We start from the raw sequence: 22,569 nt of genomic DNA, 5'->3' as shown, positions 1-22,569 counted from the left end.
CCACTCTAATACTTCCTTTTAGGGAGGAGTACTAATGACCTAAACCAGTTAACCTAATAAACATATGAACCACTCAGTCTGCTGAATGAGGAAAATATTCAAATGCCCACAAAATATATTTTTTTGCTGAAAAAACACAGGTAGGAGAATAGCAATTAAATATGAAAGACACATAGATTTTTGGATATTGCAAACCAGTAATATGTTGCCCTGGTAGCCCTCACACAGGCTCTACTGCGACCCAACTACTTCTAGAGTTGAGAAATCCCAAAAACACGGAAAGAGCCACTGGTACTGTCACTTGAAAATTTCAGTGTCCTTCCTGTTCCTCACTCTTCTTCCTCCTCTTACTTCTAGGAGAATCGCTTCACTCTAGATAGGGATCACTGAGATCAGGAACAGGCAAGGCAGTTCCTGTGCTGTACTGAAAAACTTTGTGCAGATGGTCGAAGATAGCAGTGGAAGAATTAAACCCTTTGAAATGGACAAATAAGATTGCAACATCTATTCAAGAATGAAAACAGTCCTCATGATCTCTGCTGGGGAGGAAGAAGACAGCTGACCTGTGATCTGTAATGTCTAGAGGTTGCTGCTTATACTTTATCTTCCTTTAAGATGAATTTTATCTTTCAAAATACGATACAAAAGAAGATTCCAGCTTTCTCCCACATAACAAAGGTAGTAAAACATGATGTTCGTAAAGGTCAGTACGCCTTAGCAGAGGAGGAGGGATGGATTTCTATTACCGGCTTTCTCTCCTCTGTCTGCTTTTGAATGAGTCACGTGCTGACGTAATTTGAACTTAAAGGACACTTGATAAAAGGGTAAAGCATTTGTTTACCCCACTGTGCCTGTAGACTACACTGACCTAGGCCTGGCTATTTACAGAGAGGTGGGTGACGCAATCCTCCCCTGCAGATTTTAGCAAGTGCTCAGGAACGTGTAAGAGCACCATGAGACTTTCCCCCTCCTCTTTATGTCTTGGGACTGGAAACAATGAATATGCCACAGCCTTGTGTGCCCTTTTCCTGATCTGCATCAACAGAGAGGGCAAGGGCTAACTTGGAAAACTGCAGAGGGTTCATCTCATCCTCAGACTGTCTACGTGTGTCCTTTGCAATTGTAGCTAATTCTCAAGAAAGCAAGTGCCTGTAATAACCCAGCCCTTCCTCACTACAGGGCAAATAGACCATCTTTTAAGTTGCCACATGTGAAACTGTGTTTTTAAACAAGTACTTAGCATACAATTTTTACAAGTGGTGTTGTGCAGCAGGCAGTTTATTAAGATGTACATTCCTCTAATTGAGTGTTTTCCACTTACAGTATCATTTGGCCAAAAGCCAAACATGAACTTATGAGGTAAGGTAAATGTCATGTTCAGTACATCCCCAGTCTTGCAATACACCCACAGAACTATAGATTGCAAAGGCTGATGCGAGCTTGGAAGACAGATTGAAAATTGAATAGCTATGGTCTGCATTTTCACTGTCACCTCATGCACTCCTGAGACTGTAGTCACATGATTCTAGTTAAAGGAAGTCTTTGCTAGGGTAAATTTATTTTGTGTCAATAGTAGTAGATAAGAATAATACCCATCTCACCCTCTATTGAAAGCATATGTTAAATCAGGTGCATACATTTACAAAAATGCACATCTCTAAAGAGAAATATGATCAGTAAAGGTATTGTTTAGCACAAAAAAAAAAAAAAAAAGGGGGAAAAATTAGGGCTGCCAACTGATAAATAGTAGTTTAGGGAAGTTCACTAAGCCTGAAATTTTGCAGCACTCTTAAGTTTAAACCCTGACCCTTGAAAGGTGCATTCTTTACAGTTACTATGTATCTGTGAAAAATCGTGTTTTCTATAGAAAGCGTGACTGGATTTTTGTTGCATCTTTATGTTTTCTTTCCTGTAGAGAAAAGGAAATAGAGACTCCCAGGCTAAGATTTTAAAAACAGCCAGCAAGGGTCTATGTCTAATCCTGCCGAGGTAAATAGAATTCTTACATCAGATTTGGAAAGGAGGAGGGTTGCATCTGCAGTGGATGGTTTAGAGAACACTGTCCTGCTGTTTTCAATTATGCCTTTACAAAATAATTACCTATATTTTATGTTCTTCATGTTGCTTCACAGCCTTTGTAAAATGATCAGGAATTTACCATTAGAAAACCTGACTTGCATTTTCCAACGTAGGAAAGAAACTCACCAAATATACCATGTCTAAATTTGATAATATTTCAAATTTCTATTTGCCTGGGTAGTCAACTGATAGTTGGTCAGGCTCACAAAGTCAAACACTCATTTGCACATGTCTCCAAGGTTAATCCCACCAAGCCAGCTTTTCAGGGTCCTCGCTCAAGGAGCTCAAGTTGCCTCATTCCAGCAAAGGTGACTCGCAAACGGAGCCCAATGCACTCCTTTTTTCCATAACTAATGTTTTCAAATTGACAGCCTACTGTCTTTGAAAAAAAAGATTCCACCATTTTTCTCACAGCACTTGCTGATGTAGTTCTAGTCTCCCTGTAAAGTATATAATGTGCAATAACATTTATTTCAGTACAAATTTTGAGGTACAGAAAATCTTGTAAGGAATAAAATCTGTTTCTTTGCTTGGCAAGCACTACATACCTATTACAAATTTCCACTTTCTGTATGTGCCAGGCTATTCTTTTTTGCCATCTTCGCCTTCAAAATTATGTGTGCAATTCCCAGGTAATGTGACAGAAAACTGTTGGCTCAATGGGAACCAATGAGCAAAGAAAAAACATCAGTCTCAATAGGAGCAAAAGATTTGATGGGAAAAAACAATAGCTCAGTTTCTCAAAAAGGCCAAAAGGGAAATCGCTGGCATAGCTAAGAGAACACTGTGCAGAGAAACTAGACCAGACTTCAGTACATCTTATTTTTTTTCCCATCTTATCCCCCACCCCACCCCCCAAAAAAATTGTAGTATATTTTCAATGTCCTTTGAACAGAAAAATATTCCAATCTTCCCAAATGAGTGATATGATCATCTGAGGCATTTCTGTTGCTAAGAAACCTGCTAACATTAAAGCCAGGACAATGTATTAATCAGCCTCCTGCATTGGTTAAGATATACTCCCAGTGTCCTGTCCTCTGCCTTTTGCATTCTTGTGAATTGGCTGGAGGCTGAAGCTAATAAACTGGTTCCATTCTCTGAAGTGTTTGCAAACAACAAACTAACCATTTCACCTTTGTGCAAGCTCCCAAGAACAGGCCTGGCTGGGTAAGTGAAGTAGAGCTTTGGCTCTCACAGTAGGAAGTTTCATCCAAAGTGAATAGAACTGAAAAACACTGGGTGGTTATTTCAGGGATCCTACACTAAACAGCCCTGTGGAACTTCCATGTTCATTGCTCATCTGTATCTGGACAGAGTTCCATACAGTTCATTCAATCACCTATTCTAATAGACAATGTAACTTTGTAAACCACAGTATCAAATTCCAAAAACACCAAAAGAAAAACGCACATCGTGGGCTGAATAAAAGGTTTACTTAGAGAAAATATGATGTCCCTTTATAGTACTGATTACTGTGGCATAGGTTCAATGAGTTAAATGATGCATGCCTGAAGAAGTGGCAGCTGATTTTTCCAGAGAATAAATAGGATACTAGACCTTTAAGACTGGAGAGTTCACTTGCATAAGTCTATAATTGGAGAAAAGCACCAGGGGTTAGTAACCTGAGCACAGGACTGGTCACCCCCCTGCACAGCTTTGCACAAATTTTACATTTTTTCTCTTGGTTGGGGGTGGGGAATAATCAAGGCATTGTGAACAAAAAAGCATTGAGAGTAATAATGCATTTCACTCTACATAGACTTTTCCAAGAGATCAGTGATGTTCTTGAAATGGTTGAAATTTGGACCCATTTCCAACTATTTCCTGCTAGTAGAGGTATTGTATTTCTTCGAGACTGGTACACACTGACCTGTACTCCTGTCTCCACAGATGGTGTCCTTTTTTCCAGAGAAACTCAATAGCAGCAGAACACCTTGTGATTGATCTCCTTTGAATGTTAACAAGCAAAGAACATGCCATTAATAAAATCCAAAGTATAAAAATCTATCTGTCATCAGTATGATGAATCTAGCTCATAATTCCACAAATCAAATCCCTCTGTGAAAGCAATGGCTGTTCACAGATCAATTTGTGAATTCTGAGTAAATCAAAAATGAACACCCCAGAAGCTAAACACTGAGTCCATCTAATTTAAAAAACATTCCAGTTGCTAGGTTGGATTATTCACACGAAGTGTATTGCTTGCTTATGCCTACAGCTACAGGTTGGAGTCGGCATTTTAAACACTCTCTCCAGCAAAATGTGGATCCTTGGCACAGTTTTGGAAATGAGCCATCACAAAAGGAGTGGATGTGGACATTTGCTGTACACCCCAATAAAGGCTCTGTGGGCCCGCCACAGCATGCTTCTTTGGGGAATGTTTTTCTTCTCAACTGGGGAGACAACCTTGCAGTGGTGGGGCCAACCAAGAGAAATAAAATGGCCTTCTGAAGCCTATTCTGACCCACACAACAAAAGCTCTCCTATTTCTACAGAGCCAAGGGGCTTAGACTTAGCGCGTAGCTTGTAATTAAGAAACCATTAATGAGAGAGGATTTAAGATCAGAGTGTCTCTTGAGGTACAGTTTATTATTGTTTATTTTTTTCTTGTCATTTTTTTAAGATATTAGGAATATTGCCTAAATTTTTTTAAATAAATTGTGATAAAGGGTCCTTTAACATCTAAATCAGTCACAAGTATGCAATCATCTTTCACTGCTCTTGTGCAATAGCTTTCTTTATGTGTGAATATGAAGAATGAAATCCAGTAGATGCACAGGTGGTGATCTTGTTCTCCTATGGCTTTCCCCCTCCACCTCAGGAAGAATTTGGGTTCCCAGGTAGCTAAATTTATGCCACCTAACTAGTGCAGGAAGAAAGGTGTAAAATTGAAAGTAGAAAAAAATCCCTTTATGACTTTGCTGTTAAGAATTAGCTTTTGGGAAAGGATGTCCTGTGTTTGTTTCAGAAATTCTTTCATATAAAACTTAGAAATAGCTCACTGAGGACAGACAGGACTAACACCTTTGCCACCTTTGTGGTCAGCCTGCTATACCACCCTGTCTGCTTCCTCTCCTGTTACTGCCAGCCCCTGAGACTTGAATTCCCTTCAGCTAGACAGACTAGACAGAAATTTTCAGCAGTTCAGCTACTCCAGCTCAAATAGCCTCTTGTCCAGTGATTAGGGAACTTCCCAGAGGGCCATCCCTCCTCCTCCACCCTCTGCTGCATATTTTTATTGACAGTTCTAACCTCTACACTATTACAGAAATTATGACCTGTATGTTCAGCTTTTGAAGGAAAAGACTGATCCCAGTATCTTATCCTAAGCACAAGATGGCTTTTTAGTCCTTCTTTTTAGCTTTTTAGATGCGTCAGATGAAAGAAGTGTTTTTTGTCAACCTGCTCTCTTCAGTATTTGGTATTAGGTGGTATAAGCATCCCTCATGCATGTTCTCTGTTGAAAATCCTCTACTGGGACATGCAGAGGCCTTGTCTCTGTTCCCCATCTCAGCACTGTGGCCATGTGCTCCTAGGGGCTGGCTATTAAACTCTAAGATGTTATAAAAATGATCAGTGCAAAATTGAAACTACTTTTTTGTTCTCTCATTCTCCAGGATCATCCTTCTTTGAACTCTCAGAGGGAGTTTAGTGTTATCTCTGTGCCACACAAGCTCGTGCAAAGCCTTATGTTGCCCTTGATACAGTGGTGAGTGAGTACGGAAGAGCATCTTCCAGGGAGTGTGAAGATACCAGATGATACCTGCCTGGGCCAGCTGAGGATGCAGCCCATGAGCCCCAACAACTCACACACAACCCAACCTGGGGCCTATATAGTCTCAGCCAAGCCATAGCTCTTCCTCAGTACATGTGTGCAGCAGCCAGGGTACCCTGTAGATCATCTCATATTTTTCAAGCTGAACTATAGCAACCCACACAGGGCAAGTCCTGTCCACACACCGTGGTGTCTTACCCCAGAGACACCTGGACACTGCAAAGCCTCTGGCACTTTTGAGCATGAAGCGCCATTGGCTGAGAGGAAAGACCTCCTGGCAGGAGGATGGGAAACAGCACTCCTATTGGAGTCTCTGTTTAATCGTCACCATATTTTGTTCATTTCTGCCTGAAGAAACCACTTCATTCAATATGGATACACAGTTAAAAGCAATAGGGAATCTGAATCATATTTTACAGATTAGGCACCAGGGAAATTGAACACTTACCTAAGTTTGTAAGGATTTCACATGTCAGCCTGTGCTTGCCAGAAACAAAGAACAGGAGAATCTCCAAAATAAAAAGCCAGTGTCCAGTTCAACCATTAAAATCTGGCAGAAAAGCAGAAAAGTTTGTACTGGTAAGAGTCAGTTGCCAGAGAAAAGCAGAATAAGGCAGAGAAAAGGAGAGCTGAGCCCTCAGAAGCACCTTTACAAGAGCATAGTGCAACAAAAACAAATTAAGGAATAAACTTTTACTATGAGTAGTAAACAACAAACACGGGTGATCAGGGAAATGTAGGGATTGACAAAGAAAATAAGTGCGTATGAAGACAATAACCTTGTAGATTAAACACTAACCTTGTGTCAATCAGGGAACATGAGATGCAGCCTTAGAAAACCGCTACTGGAAATGAAACCAGGCTTGCACAAGCTGTGAAGACAAATAAAAGCTTTAGCAGCCATATAAAGCAGTAATCTTTCTGAGGGAACACTGTAGGCTTTGAAAGACAGGGTGAGCATACAGAACCAGGAATCTCAATTACTTCCTTACATCTATACTCACCAGGGAGATTGGAGGAAGCAGGAATAATTTTGCTGCATGCAAACAGGGAAGGAGAAAAATAACTAACAAGTCAGGAAGGTACCAGAAGAATCAGAAAGGAATTAGATCAGTCAAAAAAACTTCAGATAGCTTAAGGACTTGACAAAATAGGATCTCAGAATAAATTAGAAGAGAAACAATTTGCAGACATTTTCAATATCTTCATTGATGCTAGATAGGGACTAGAGAGAAATTAATCTGACTTCCCTGTTTTAGGATCTTAACACGCAGTTCTTTACAAAAAAGGTTAATAAATGTTTTCCAGTGAAATCATGGGCTGATTTTCTATCTCTTGATTAACAAAATATGAGTGAACTATTTTGTTTCTTTAATAAGTAGATAATTAAATCCCACCACAAAAAGTCTCAAAAGAATAGAGGTTTTAGGTCCAAAGGAAGTTCAGGGGTTTTACCCTCAACTGTATGGCTGCTGTTATTTCAGAAACCTGGCCTTTAATAAAGGTCCTCATGGACCAACCCTGCTTTCAGCTGGTGGCTGTAATGAAGTCACAAATCCATAATGATGACATCAAATTGGTGTTATGGAAACAATAGCCATGTCACAGATTCAATGTCAGCATCTTTCCAAGATTCAGAAGCGGGAAAGAAAGTCTGTGACAGTGCCAAATCTTACTTGAACGCATGTCCTTCATATAAACAAGTATATGCAACAATAGAAGATAACACTGTCACTGTTAATTGGGGACACTTGGATATTTTTAATCTGGAGGCCTCACTAAAACGTAGTAACTGCTATGAAACATGACAGAGCCCTGGTTTGTCCCTTTACTGGGTAACATGAATACCATCATACTTGTGCTTGAGTGATACAAAGGGAATTTTCTTTGCATATTGGATCTAAGGTCAGATATTGTCTCTGATGCACTGATGCCAGTTTTTTTGCACTTACATTGCAATATGTAATATTTTACCTTAAAATCTATTTCCTGCCAACACATGGTTTTATACTAATATCACAGCTTTTGCTTAAAATGCAACTATGAGGACAAATTTGAAAATATGAACAAAAAATGTCCTAAGGGAAAATAAGGAGAGACACAAACTGCTTTTTTCTTTTTTTTTTTTTTTAAGATATTTCATTTGTCTTTTAGTTAAATCACATTTTTGTTGGGCTGACTTCTGACTTCTTTGTTTGCCACTAGCAAAGCTACCTGTATGAATTCATGCAAAATAGAATTTGAACATTACAAATAACACACCTAATCTGCTTACTTTCAGTCACCAACAACAGAAACTGACACTTTCTAATACAGTTGCTTTGACTGATTCACAAAACTTTGTGCCTTGATTCTGTCCTGCTGTGTGACTGCTCTAACCTCGGTGGGTTTCCACGATGTTTAAAACTAGATATATAAACCCAAAGAAGAAAAAGATCATTTTGGCAGACCAGTGAGCAGTAAGCAGTATTTTACTTGGACCTTGGTAGATTTAAAAACACCTACATGAGCTTTTCTGCCTGATGAAGAAGAACTTGAAAAATAAAGCAAATAAATATATAGGTGGAAGCGATGCCATTTTTAAACTATGTTTGCTTCTTCCAACTTTTGAGGACTGCAAGAGATGCAGAGAAAAGCCAGGAGAATGTGTATCCCAAGGGCTTCTTTTGAATCATAGCTACTGGTAGCTCTGTAAGAGTTAACACCATCCAAAATCTCTGCAGCACTGCAAGGAGGTATTAACCGGCTTCTGTAATCTGTTCTGATGGACCCCAGAATGGTCAGAAACATGGTGGTGTAGAGCTTCATCCCACTACTACAACATTGACACCCAGGATTTAAGGTAGGTTGAAGAGCACTACCTGCATAATTTAAGTGTTGGAGTGAAATGAATCATTGTTTCATAACAGATTTTTTGTGGAGATAGAAAGACTCTGTGAATGTTCACTTTTTTAATACTAATGTTCCCACCACTATCAACATATCCTTCACCCTGTTCCTAATGAAGGAAGAGACTGTGTAGGTTTACCCTCAGAAACACCTTGTTGCTGTAAATAGGTCTCTGAGAAAAAACAGCTTCTGTGTTCTAAACACTGCTGCTCCTATTTAAATATTTAAAGGCTTTTAGGAGTTTCTGTAAGAATTTGGTGAGCAAGACAAAAGCTGTCTGTTGTAACTACATCACACACAGAGCCTAGTCCTTTTTCTCTTCTGCAGAATTTTCTAGGCAGCATTACAAGGACTTCAGCAGTAAAGCCCACTGGGTTTCAACAGGCTGGACAAAACACCCAATGGCAGGCTTTGAGTGTTTTCATCTGTAGGATAGCTGTTCTCCACATTGAAGGAGTGTCTGCACTGCCAGATACTATTGCCCTCTTGGGTTGGAACTTCTCCTTAACAATAGATGGTCTAAGGATGGCAAATATTGGCGTGTCCATGACAAGGCAATAGATTATTATTACTATTATAATTATTGTTATTATTATTATTGTTATTATTATTGTTGTTATCATCATCATTATCATTATCATTATCATCATCATCTAAGAAGCTGTTAAAAAATGTTAGTCTCATTAAGCTGAATATTTTCTGAAATTAATGGAGTTCTTTATCAGTTTAAGCATGGGGAAAAAAAAACTCGATCTGAAGGCACCTTCTGCAGCTGCCAATTTTGCCAACCATGCCATTGGTGAATACTCCAGGAATGTATTCTAGCTTCTTATTATGAAAAAAATATTCTCAGAATGCAAAAAGACTGGAAAACTTTATTCCATGTGCTATGAACACTACTCAGTTGAGGCTGGCATCTTGCTTTTCTCGGAGTTTATTTGAAAAAATAATTACTTTTCCTGTAGAAAATTTACCAGTAGCCTTCAAATCACAGAATCACTGAATCATTAGGGTTGGAAGGGGCCTCTGGAGATCATCTATTCCCACCTCCCTGCCAAGGCAGGGTCACCTAGAGCAGGTAGGTTTTGAATGCCTCCAAAGAGGGATACTCCATGACTTCCCCTGGGCAACCTGTTCCAGTGCTCTGCCACCCTTTTTCATGATGAGGTGAAACTTCTTGTGTTTTAGTTTACAGCCATTACTCCTTGTTCTGTCACTGGGTACTCCTGAAAAGAGTCTGGCACCGTGTTCTTGAAGCTTTCCTTTGAGATATTTACAAATATTGATGAGATAATCTATTAATTTTTGGCTCAATTGATAGCTTAGGTTTGCTGAAGTCAAATCTTTAATCACTAAACCAAACGGGTACTAGTTCTGTAACATCCCCGGCTATATGCAAAAAGTACAGTAACAGAAACCCTTTGTTTTTCTTTCCCCGAGACTACTTGAGGAGTAAGCATTTTGACAAGCTTCAGAAAACACACATATCTATCAGGAACTCCAGTCTGCTTATCCAGAAGTGATAAAACATCCAGGCTCTGAATCCTGGAGAGTATCGCTCCATTATGACTGTGCTGAAAAGATCACACAAGAACAAGCATCAGATCTATGGGAGATGCAAAATCAAACCAGTAGATATATGGAGAGAATACAGCACATGGAAATGTGATGAAACATTGTAACTATTAAATAAAAGGCATGTGCAATTTATTTTAACAATTAATCTGTAGAAGGAGTATTCAGATGTACTAATTTCTCCCAAAGCTTTGCATTTGATAGTATATGTTTAACATTAAGTCAGATTTTCCAATGCCAAAAGCAAAAAGTGACATGGTTTCCAGATGTAGATTTTAGTAGATCATGTCTCAGATAATTAAGGGCTGTCAGATCTGAATGGGTTAGTAATTGAAACTGTATAGAACACAATTTATTACAAAACAATACCAGACCTTTAGTGAAAAGCAGAAATCACATCTCTCTAATACAGGCTTTTCATTCTGGGAATAAGCTTGGAGGCATGGATTGAAAACATCAGATTTCCCTTCCAAATGGAAAAGTTAAACAACAAAAAGCAGTTCCCTGGAACATTGTTTTTATATGCTGTGTTTAGTTTCCCTACGTTCCTGTGTTTGCTTGTTATTTTCTTTTGGAAAACATGCACAAATTATGCAGTTTCTCTAACCTACTCTACTTAGTCAGAGGAGACAGACCTGAACATCAACTGTTTGTATTCAGCGCAGTGCTGCTCAAAATAGTTTATAGCTGAGTATAAACTGAACCATCAGAAATAGGATCTCAATCCTTTGAAATGTCAGTAGATCAAGTTCACTGCGCAAGCAGGAGCTGAATTTTCAATCCAAAAGGCTGCATCATTCTCAAAAGCTCAAGATTATTTAGGTGAGCTGATTTACTAACATGGCAACTAACGAGATTTGTGCTCCAAAGTTTGATTTATACTTTGGATTCGTCTTGTCAGACTGGCTGTAAATAATATCTGCTAAGAGCAACATTTTACATGGTCCATTTTCAGTTTGCTCAGATTGCTCAGAAGCCTGCAGTAAGGTAAGTCATCTCAAACATCAGACTCAAATTCTGCTTTGTCCTGGGCCACCATGTAGGAAAGTAAGAAAGGATACTGGCAAATGGGATGTTGGTGGCTGGCAAGCTTCTGGCCCGGGATCTGTAAAGGCTAAGCAGGTATCCCAGTTCAGGATATCCCTGTTTACCTGCTTCACAAGCTGGACAGGCCCATGATGGAGGGAAAAGACCGGGCCAGTGGCCGGTCTCCCCACTCTTCTCTTTGCTGACATCTAGCAGCAGGTTTATCTAATGCTGACAGAAGAATTCATTCTTGGAAACCAAGTGCAAAATTGTCTTTAACTATAACAGATCTTTGGTTTTGCCCTAGGGGACAGAATAAAATGCACACGCCCTTCTCTAGGTCTGCCCTAAAAAAAAAGGTGACTTGGGCAGCTTTGACACATCAGTGCTGAAGATAAATCAGAGAGTAGAGAAAGGCAAAAAAGGGCTCTTTCTTTCCAAATTCTGTCAGACAGCTTCACAAAGTTGTTCTTTCACAGGTTCATTCCTTTAATCTTTTATTGTTGACTAAATCTGAATATCACAATGAAAATCACAAAGTGTTGAGATGAAGAATCTTTTGATTCGTTTTCCTTTCATATTCTAACTTTAAAAGTTGTTGGGAATGTTAATGAATGAATAAAATAGAAATGTATTTTAGAGAGAAGGCAATGTGTTTTCAGTAAGGTTTGGAAGTACAAGTTGCAGTTCAGGTACATAACATGAACTTAAACTAATGATCTGCAGACAGCTTCCCACAGGGAAATTGGTGCTATATATAACAAAACCAGGTTGCAACATATTTTTCTGACTTCAACATGCTTGAAGTTCATCATAACACAAACAGAAAACGTAGTAAGGCAGACAAAGTTCTGCAAATGGTGGCATTAAAAAGCTGTATGTCTCACAAATGTGCATCTCATTTCCTTTTAGATCCAGTGGCTGACTGGGTTAAGCACGGGGTGTATCTATGCTACATTTTCATACCTGCTCTGGACTCAAGTTCCCATCAAGAGATGTCACATTTCTTCAGATGGGTGGCTTAGTTTCAGCAGTGGGCAAGGACAGGTCCTGTTTGCAGCTGCTGGATGCTGCCAAGTTGCAGCAGCCCAAGGCAAGAGGAGCTGTATCACCTCTGAAGTCACTCCCTGTGTAATAAAAAGCAGAGCTGAAGCATCTGCTCTGTAGCAACCCCACACCCCACAAGAGCTTCCCTAGCAAAGCTCAGAATCCTTAGTACAAAGGAGTCATTGAAAAGCAAACCATTTTAATCTGTCGGATAGAAAGACTTTCTGCAGCTGAGCTGAAATTCTTACTCTTAGTATTGATCATTGGTCATTTGTTCTAATGATGGTTAAAACAGTCAAATGGATGCTACAAATATTGCTGTTTTGATTTATATGTGTAGAAAACTCTTTCTCTGCTTTCCACAGAAGAATGCAAAAACTCACAGCCTCTGTTCTCCAAACATAGTTGGCCAGGTAGACTTGGGGGGGGGCTATTTTTCCTTTGGTTTTTTTGTGTTGTACAAACAGATTTTTTCACAGACTGATGGCAAATTTGTGAAGGCTAATGATGCGGTGCCAAATGTCTGCCCCAGATCTCCACATCCAGTGCTAGGGAAGATAATAGCCTGTAACCCAGGATACCTCAGCAGGCTTGCTAACTTACCATGTCAACAGGGAATGTTTATCCGGCACATGCAGGATCAGTTTTATCTCAAGAGGTTTGGCACAGAAGAGCTGATAAATTCACAGCATGTATTCAAACACTGCTTTCAGAAAAACATTTCCACTTTTATTCTGTCGATGCTCAGATGTGGCTGAAGAAATATCCACAAAGTGAAAGAGGTTGGGCCATGAAGTACAGATCAAAGAGAAATCATAGTTGAATCATGAATGATTTTCCAGCTGCATCAAATATCAAGGGCTTGCTCATAGCACAGTGGAAGGAGGCAGATGAATGGCTTTAACATGGACAATGTCTGGACAATAGTAATGATAAGGACCCTAGCTAATAAAAGGGCCAGTACAAATACAAGTAAACAAATTAGCATGATGTTGCTCAGAGCAGCTTCAAAACAGCTCAAGAAACATGAAAATACCAGTGTAGCATAATAAAAATAATAAGAAGAATAAGGTAAAAGCACCGTTTCGTCATGCCACACTGACAAAATTACCCCTGAAAATTGAATGTACAGCTCTAATTGATGCAATTGAGAGAGACAGAAGATAATCTGAGTACTTAATGACTATGATGGGAGCATCACAATGTAATTGCAATGTACTTTTTTTTGCCACAATGTATCATCACACCACCTCTGTTCCTCTGGAACAAATATATTTATTGGAATGGAAGCACATAGATTCCCAAATCCCTTTGTTTCATGCCAAAACCTGCATGCCATCTCCTGTTGTTGTGTCAAGGAGATGAGTTCTGGATAGCTGTGACAATAGCACAGTGTTGATTTTGGGATTCATGTCATATCTGCACTGCCAAACTCAGGAATTTGATCTGTTAACTTAGCTGGTCCAGAGAGAATTATGGGGGATGTCCTGCAAGGACATAATATTTCTTCCCCAATTGCAGGCCCTTCATGTATCAGAAGATACCTTTAGTTGAGATACTTGATGCCAAAGGTCCTAAGTGAAGAGGGAAACTGATTTTTCCCTTTCCATCATTTAAACACTTCCCCTATCATTTTCATCATGTGTAAAATGAAAACAATACTAGTCTTCTTCCCAAAAGCATCATTAGACCCAGTTCACTAGGTTCCTCTAAGAGATTCCCCAGATTAAAGTTGAAAATTTTTTATTATTTTTGCTGTCGTTGTTACTAGTATTATTACTATTACTATTAGTATTAATATTATTTTGCCACTACCGAGACATTACATGCAGTCATAAGACAGAAAACAAAAAAAAAATAAGGAAGAGGCAAAGTATTTTGCTTTGGTATCTTTTTTTCTTCTTTCCTATATGTTATATAACTGGTCTGTCTCTGTGTAGTAACATTCCTGCTGCTACTGTTCAGTGACATGTTACGTTATGAGTGAAGAGACGTGATTGAAAACACCTTGTCTTGCCATATTTTACAATGGAATTTCTTTCCCTCTCTTACAGCAACTTCCTAAAGATTGCAATTGTTCCTACTGGGGAGAATAAGAAAAAAGAAAAAAAAAGGAAAAGGCCAATCTCTTGTTTGGTTTTGGTTTTTTTTCCAAGAGAAATGGTTAGCTTTTTGATAGGATGGTAAAACATTCCTGAGTTCTTTCTACCAAAGTGGTTTTTTCCTATTAAATTGCTATGTTTTTTCTTTAAAAGGATTTTATTTGAATAGTACTTTTTAAATAAATAAACAAACAAACAAACAAAGCAGACAAAATATTTAACCTGCTTTGCTGACCACATACGTGCTACTCTTAAAATCAGCAGTATGTCTTTGTAATGTTGCGTGTCATTTTTTCATAAAATCCATAAATACATTGCAAATAATTTCTGTAGTTCAGTGGTAGACCTTTCAAAACTTTTTGTATATAAAATTTTGCGGAAAAGTAAAAGATAAGTACCAGGATTCCTCAAGAATTGGAGGAATTCAGCCATTCCCAAAAAGAAACAATGTTAAAATAAGGGTTTCCAGCAGAATACAGGCATGAATAAACAGAAACAACCTATTTCCATGGAAACAGTTCATCTAAAACCTGGACAAAAGAAGCATGTGAGTTCTTACCTGACTGTATGTCTTACTTAACATGAAGGCAGTGAGGTGAAGCATCCAGGGATAGGGTATGACTGGCTCACCAGAACACAAGAACTGCAGTCCCCCAGCTGAGTGCAAGCCACAGGCCATAGCCCAAGTTTGGAGTGGTGGACGGCTATCTGCATCCCAGTGTCCTAGGCCCATGGAAGGTGGGAGATAATTTGCTGTATTCCCTTACATATTTTCCTTGTGATTTAGGACAGGGAATCATGCTTGAAAGACATATTAATATAACTGCAAATCAGCTGGGTGATTTGTCTTAACAATTTTATATAATGGATAGGGAAAGATGCAACTGTGTTTATCAGAGCTTAAATGCTACTGACACCCAGAGTGAAGATCACTAGAGCATTTGAATGATATATTTCCTTTTAGCCTTTTTGTTATTTCTCCCTGAATTGAACTTCTGTGGAAGGCTAGAGCAAACACAGAGCAAATATAATTCATACTGCAAAGTGAATGCATGCTGTGTTAGAGGGAAAAGAATGGACATTTTCTGGTCCTTAAAATAATATTAAATTTTTAAGAGGTTTTTTAGAAAGCTTGCAAGACCTGGGTGCCAGCAGAACCAGCTTGGCAAGGGAGGCAGACCTCCCTGAGAAAACCCTGTGAGTGGCCTGATGAAAATGAGCTCAGATTTGGCCAAGTGATGAGTCTTTGAGAACAGCATTTTGCACACATGTTGTAAGTTTCTTTTATTATTATATAACAAAAGCATTCAGAGTGAATATAAGCTGTTATCTGCATGCATGAGCACCTAACTGATAGGCAGGCTGTGTCTACATCTTCTCAGGTACATACATGTTCTTCCTTTATTCACTGCTTAATAAAAAGCACAGAAAGAGCCATATTGCTCCACCTTGACTCCTGCAATGACTGAAAAATGTGGTTAAGGAAGTTTGGGGGGAGCACTGTGATGATTTAGAGGTTACTACAGGTCCAGAAATCTCAGAAGGCTCTGCTGTTCTCTACGGATCTGCTAAATGCAAGCCTACAGTCACCCTATACTAAGGCAGCAGGAGGTGAGAATTCTCATCCTTTTTAAAAGCAGAAAATACTGGAAATACCCAACATGTGGCCTCAAGACCATGGACTACAGGATTCAAGCATAAATTCAGTCCTTATATGAATTCTCCCTGTGGATTACTAAGATTGCCAAGTGTAGGGGACTAGTTTGCTGTAGTCTTTGTGCTAAAAAGACTTTCTTTTTCTCCCACTTCTGTGCTGGATGTACTAGAATATGACTTAACCTTTGTGAGATTAATTCTGGATCACTGTGCTCTTGATTATGTAATTTGTCAAGATGTACTACTTAAGGAAAACAGGTGCTTGGTACAGCTTCTCACATCAGAGTGTAGCAGACAGGTTGCCAGTGCATACACAGATTTTGTATCACCTGAAGGTGACAGAAAAGTGATACTTCCATTTTTGTGCCCAGTTTGAAGCATCCAAGATGATTGCTTTGCAGCTGATTGGTTTTCAGTGGTCAAGCTGCGGATGACATTTACATGGGCAAATAGGAGGCCAGGGATGCTTCCCATAGGAGCTGGTCCAGGAAGGAGGTGCTGGACTCCTCTGTGTGTGACCACTTAAGGTTCTCAGGATTTTGTTGTTCTTGATGACCGTCCAGGCACCCACAAACCCAATTAGGTATATTTACATTTTTGAGTGCTACATCCTTTTCTCATAGCAGTGAAGGCCAGAAAGACACAAGAACTGATTCCATCTACTTCCAACATGTGACAAGACGTGGCAGTGCTAGGGCTCAGAAAAGGATAGAGAATCAGTATATACTTGGAGTTAATTTCCCTAGCTTACCCCAGGCTTCCGCACACATCCTGACTAAGCAAGCTGCAATGGAAGTTAAACATACTTTCATAGATTTCCAAAAGCTCTCCATAGAGGCATAAGCATTATCTGCATTTGGCCGAGAATGTGGCTTTGGGGCACTCGGAGACTAAGTGTGCAATCCAAAGCATTAGTTGCTATTATTACTATTTGTTTACATATTGTATCACCTTCAATGACGACTCATTCTTAGGTCAGTTCCCTAGTCACTGCACAGTTACAAAACTAAATGACAGTTCACACACAAATGAGCTCAAAACCCAAGTAACGGCATATTTTAACAGCAAATGCATTTGGAAAAGCCTTCTGTCTTTTCTGGTTAGCCAGGAAATGAGGCTTTTTTTGCCTCTGTCAAAGGCCTGGCAGGAGTCATCCTTCATTTGGACGCATCCATAACAAACAGCTCTCCCTGAGACTGGTCACAGACAGTACACAAAAAAAAAAAAAAAATTAACCTGGCTGGCACATTTAAAGCTACTTTGGGGTGTAGGGAAGCACCAGCCTGCTATGCTCCTCGCTACTGGGACTGCCAGCCATGGTCTTTTGAGCTCTAAATATTGACCTGTCTCAGGCTTACCTCTGCTTTCACCTGTCCAGCCATGATCAGGACAGGGCAGAGAAAAGCAAATGGAAATTTAGCTACAGTGTCTGCAAACAGCACTGTATTGTTTTTCTAGAAAAAAAAAAAGGCAGTAAAATTCTTAATGTAACTAAATACACATAGAAGCACCAGCAGGATGATATCTCAACATATGTGTGCATTGTGCCAAAAAGAGAGACAAAAAAGAAAACCCAGGTGGTCTTGAAATTACAGTGTCTGCTGCAGGAGCTTTTAAATTCCCGTGCAAAAGACTTCACATCCTGAACAAAATCATGTCTAAAAATAGGTCCATAAAAGATGTGTGATGGCATTGCCCTATGTGAGTTTATGTGCATTTGACAAACATGAGAATCACCAAGCAAACTGTAGGTTTCAAGCAAGATGCTCACAGTCATTTACTTTTTGTGACTAATCTGAGTTCCATTCTTACCCTGAAAGAGAAAACATTGATAGATTCCAGAGCAAAGCAATTGTTTCAATATAGTAAATTGAATCCAAACATGAAAATAAGATGGAAGACCTATGTTCCAGAGCTGTAGGCACACCTAATTAGAGCTCTCAGCTGCAGACTCTAGAGAATCTAAATGAATGGGGAATGACATATTACCAGAAAAGTAAAATAATATGAGCAGGAAGACAAGGCATAATTTAGTTCTAACAGATTACTTAAAGCTATGTAAAAATTATACTAATAGTTAAGTGATCTGAAAATCTACCAGTGCAACCAGAAATGTTTAAGCACACTGCTGACCTCCCAAGCACACTGCTATCCTTTCAGGCACTATAAAATCACGGTGCTGCTAAATAGTATTGCAACTTCCCATAGGTAAGCCAGCTGGTCTGCACAAATGTTTTAAACTGCTCGTGACCAATAGTTTGCTATGGTATGACAAGCTTGCAGTATCTGACAGAGAGCTGCAGACTTGCATGCAACGAACCAGCGCAACAAAAGGTTTTTAGGTTTTAAATGGACACGTGTTTCCCCACAGTTTATTGAGAGCACTACAAAACACAAGGAACTACCAAGAATAACACTATGCTTATGGTTGTTACATAATCTCTTTTGCCAGTGACTTTCGTACAGGACTGAGACCTGCTTCTTGTGAATGTGAACAGAGGCTGTTTGTGACTTGAAGTGTACACTGGGCAAAGGAGATAAAGAAAATATCAAAACATGGATACTTTTGACATGCAGGGAGGAGGACAGAGAGACTAAGAACATCCTTACAGAACCACATTAGAGATATCACCACTAATGGCAAATAAGTTCACATGCTACACAGCAAAGTTGAGGGTTGGCCAAAGGTACTCAGTGCAGGCACCAGAAGCAGGATGGCCATGTTGGTATAGCACGTTAACTGGGCTCCACTGGGCTGTGCTAACAGACTGATACTGGCTGGGTCAAAGGCCTCCTTGTGATGCTACACTGGGCAGTGCAGACACCTCCTAAATAATTTGCTCAATGGCAATGATGCCCAGAGCACGGGAGTTTCAATGTCTTTAAAACAAGAGACGCTTTTTCACAATGACCTGCTTAATTTTGATGAGCATCTTGCTCATCTTTATCCTGCTGTCCTTTTTCTCTGCCATCTCCAGCCTTGCAGCAGCAACTTGTGGACATGTGTGCTTTTTCAACCAAACATGGCAGAAGTGCAAGAGAGACAGGAAAATGTCTTCTTTCTTTTTTTTATATAGACAGAAGAGTAACCTCCTAAGTGACCTCTGCTGTGGGCCACAACATGTACTCAGCCCCCTGATCAGGCACTGCAGGAGCCAGGGCTTAATTCAATAAACATTGGACAATTTAAGTGTTTCTCTGACAAAATTCAGAGACTGCTAAAGGAGAGGTACCTGCAATGGCTGCCTTGTAACACTTCATGCTGCCTACTCTGACCTCCTAGATATGCAGTAAAGACAACACACAACTATCTGCCAGGATAACATGGATAATGTTGATAATATTACAAGGTGCAGGTAACAATGCAAACAATGAATATCTGGCCTGAAGTCAATCTGAAATGAAAGTCCAACAAGAAAAATGTGGGACAGCCACTGATTTCTCCTGACAAACAGCTAACTTTCAAAGTGGCTAGAGTGCTGTCGCACAAATAGTTAAGAGAAAAGATATTTGCAGTATAAGGAAGAGGAAAGTAAGTACATGTAGCTTTAGTCCATTTTAGAGGTATGACCTAAATAGAAAGAAAAAAGGAAGGTAAATTAAGCTGAAGCTAAAGTCTAAGGGAGAAATGCTGACACTGATCTATAATTAATAGACTAATACCTTTTAAAGCCAAGAGAGACCAAATAATCACCTAATGTGATGTAATGCACTAGTGCTGTGAGGAGGACAGGATTCTGAGATTTTTGACATTCATGTTTTTTTAGTTAAGACCTAGAGCTGTCTATTTGAAAATTCTGCATGAGAGAAAATGTTGAAAATGTTTGTCTGAGCTCAGGAAAGTGCATGAAAAAAAAAGAATATCATGAAACCATGGAAATTTTATCTGCTATACCAACTGTATTAAAAAATAAAGATGGAATCATAGAGGGTAGCATGAAATGCTTTTCAAAACGACATTTGGCTTTGAAAACATTAAAATTATAAAATTTAGAATTACAAGACTCTCAGAGAACATGCAAAATGAGCTTATTTGCATAGCATTTGGTTTTTTTGAAAATAAATTTTCCCATGAAGACACGTGCTACTCAGATTCTTCTAGGTTTACCTTTATCCCGTAAGTCACACTAGGAAATTCTGCCCCAAAGATTGCTTCTTCCAGAATTTTTAAAAAGGTATGTGATCAGGACAGAAGAACATTGAGGGATAAAGAATTTGGCATATTTTCATCATGACACTGAAAGATTATCAAACAATGGTTAAAAAGCATTCCAAAGTGCAAAATGGATCCAAAGAAGACTGAACAAAAAAAAAAAAAAAAAGGAAAAAAATTGTATCCAACTTTTGCAGGTTTTTCAAGAAGAATGGTACTAATCATAGGGCAGTGAGGCGCTGGACTGGATTGCCCAGAGAAGCTGTGTATGCTCCACCACCGGAATTGTTCAAGGCCAGGTTGAACCCCATGGCAAGGGGATTGGGTCTAGAGAATCTTTAGTGTCCCTTCCAACCCAAGCCATTCTATGATCTGTGAAAAAAGAACTTTTAGAGGAAATCTCAAGCAGAAGAGGACAGGCCTTGCTGCAAGAATAGCCCAATGTGATTTCTCCCAAGTGGTGGAGAAGGTGGTAGATCACAATAAGAACTTCCAGTAGAAATGTTTTTGCTCATGGCTGAAGTTGTGCACTGTGTTGTTTCCAAGATTATGGCCATGACAAGTGGAGGAATATAGCCTTAGGATGATGCACAATTCCTGGAGGGTGTGGGTTTGTGATTAGTGGTTTTTTTTCTCCTCTGTCAAAGACTGGCAGCAATAATCCACCCACAAAGTTGTGGAAGTGACTGTTGTTGAATCCCAGAGAAAACTGATGCATCAGGTGATGGCAACCAGGGTCAAGAATTACAACACTGAAAGTCAGGTCATCTAAGGATCCATTGTGTAAACAGGACACCTCACGAAGAGACATTCACAACAGTAAAGCTAAAAAAAGCTAACCTGTTTTACTTTGCACATAAACAAATGAGGAGCACCCACGCTGATACTTACTGCACTTTTAAAGGAGAGTAAATGAGGAGTTTTTAACTCCTAATGCTCTTGACTGAGATTACTGTTACATACCCACCTCACCTGTGCACCTCACCTGCACAGGGTTTTCTGTTAGATCTGGGAAGAGTATATCCCCTTTAGAAGCTTTTTTTTGCATTCAGCCATTCTTCCAATTTGCTTAATACAATAACAGAATAAACAAACAAACCAAACCAACAAACAAAAAGTAAAATGCAAAAAATTTAAATTTGCCCAGACAAGAATTTGGATGAGTGATAGTTCCCTAGAGTTTCTCTGGTTTTGACCCAGGTTGTGTTTAACCGCAGTATAAAATGTGTTCCAAAATAATTGCAATCAGGCTAGAAAATGTCAGTTGCTCACCTCTGCATCCTAAAGAAGTGTCTGGGTTGTGCTTTTAAAGCTACCTGAAAACAAACTCAGCTAGAAACTTTTGTAATTCAAAATATTTAGCTGAATGACAAGAAAACTAATCCTTGGTTTATTATTAGACATGATAAAAGATTTCTGAACATCCTGGATGTTCATATTTTTCTTTTGCTTTTTTAATGCAGTGCTACACTGAAAAATGACTTTGTCAAGAAATGTAGCTGAATCTTTTAAAAGTGAGAAGAGGTTGTTGAAACACAACACAAAATGCGTTGAAGAGATCTAATGTTTGGGGAGGCGTGCTCTGTTCTTTCTCTTTTTCACACCCTTTGCAGGTGGCATCAAGTCTGATGTCCAAAAATTGAGGTGCTCAGAATCATTTGTTTCCCTGAAATTACTTGGTGTATCTGTCCTTGGTGCATAATCACTCAAAATTAGAGGCTTATTTCAGACCTTGACATAAGTTCATAATGCTTCCATTAGCTGCAGAGAATTAACAAAGCAGTGGGAGAGTGCAGTGGATGCACCACCTTCTGGTGTATGCACTGTCGATTGAGCACACTGCAAAATAGCTGAAGTACTTCTGATTTTGACTGTGGAGACTCCTGGTCCTGTCCTGTCAACCAAGACACCAGGTATGTATCACCAGCAGAATTGGTAATTTCTAGCTGATACCTTAGAAAAAAATTTGCTGACAATGACATTAATTTTGCAAAGGCCATACTTAAACCATGAGACCAGCTGCTCCCACCCCTAGAGAGATGTGGGTGACAGTAGCCTCCTTCCTGACCCTGAAAGTCAGGTCAAGGAATTTGAAAGTATGATTGCTGAGGAAAGCAGAGGGCATCCCTGACCTTAGGTGGAGGGAGCCAGCATTCTAGAACATTCCACTGATTGCATTCATGAGGAAATTAGAAGCAGTCTGTGAGACCTGTTGGAAATTCATTACTCACGATGATGTGTGAAAAGAACAAACAAATTATTCACTG

This window comes from Myiozetetes cayanensis, unplaced genomic scaffold (genome assembly GCF_022539395.1).
Source record: "Myiozetetes cayanensis isolate MyiCay16 unplaced genomic scaffold, myiCay2020 scf7, whole genome shotgun sequence".
Classification (NCBI taxonomy): domain Eukaryota; kingdom Metazoa; phylum Chordata; class Aves; order Passeriformes; family Tyrannidae; genus Myiozetetes; species Myiozetetes cayanensis.
The sequence above is the reverse complement of the archived record's forward strand: the minus strand, read 5'-3'. Positions refer to the sequence as shown.